General features: G+C 46.9%; 1 protein-coding gene across 21 annotated transcripts in view; it reads right to left on the bottom strand.

The window, feature by feature from the left end:
- celf2 (cugbp, Elav-like family member 2) overlaps positions 1 to 508 on the bottom strand; it is a 234,019-nt gene that overhangs the window by 109,959 nt on the left and 123,552 nt on the right. The window lies entirely within an intron of this gene.

Genomic DNA, 508 nt, shown 5'->3' with positions numbered 1-508 from the left:
AGGGCGTGTGGGGTGTTCATTTTCATTAGGTTTTATGGGTTGGAAAAACATTGTCATGCATACCAATTAGCCCTGGAACAGATGGCTCAATATGGTTTTATGTTTCGAAACACACACACAGACTCACACACACGAGAGGGGTTGAAGAGTGCGTGTGTTGAAGGGAAGAGGAGCCTGACAGTAACAATATAGGCGACAGCATGAGGCCGGTCAACGGGAGGAGAAAGTTCACAGCAGTTCCTTTCCTTTTTTTCCCCTTTGCTTTCCTTTCTCCCTTCCTATTTCCTTCCTTTTTTCCTTTCTTCCACTTCCCTTTTCCCTTTCCTATTTCCCCTTTCACTTTTTCTTGCTACCATCCCATCCCAGGCCAGGACCTCTAGAGCAAAATCAAACCTGGATCAGTCTGTTCAACAGTCTCTCTGAGGAGGGAGCCATATGCTGACATCTGCCGATGGAGAGGGGAGAGGGATTGCCTGATTATGCATTTGTGTGTGTGTGTGTGTGTGTG

The sequence above is a fragment of the Etheostoma spectabile genome, chromosome 23 (assembly GCF_008692095.1).
Source record: "Etheostoma spectabile isolate EspeVRDwgs_2016 chromosome 23, UIUC_Espe_1.0, whole genome shotgun sequence".
Classification (NCBI taxonomy): Eukaryota; Metazoa; Chordata; class Actinopteri; order Perciformes; family Percidae; genus Etheostoma; species Etheostoma spectabile.
This window is presented reverse-complemented; position numbering and strand designations above follow the sequence as displayed.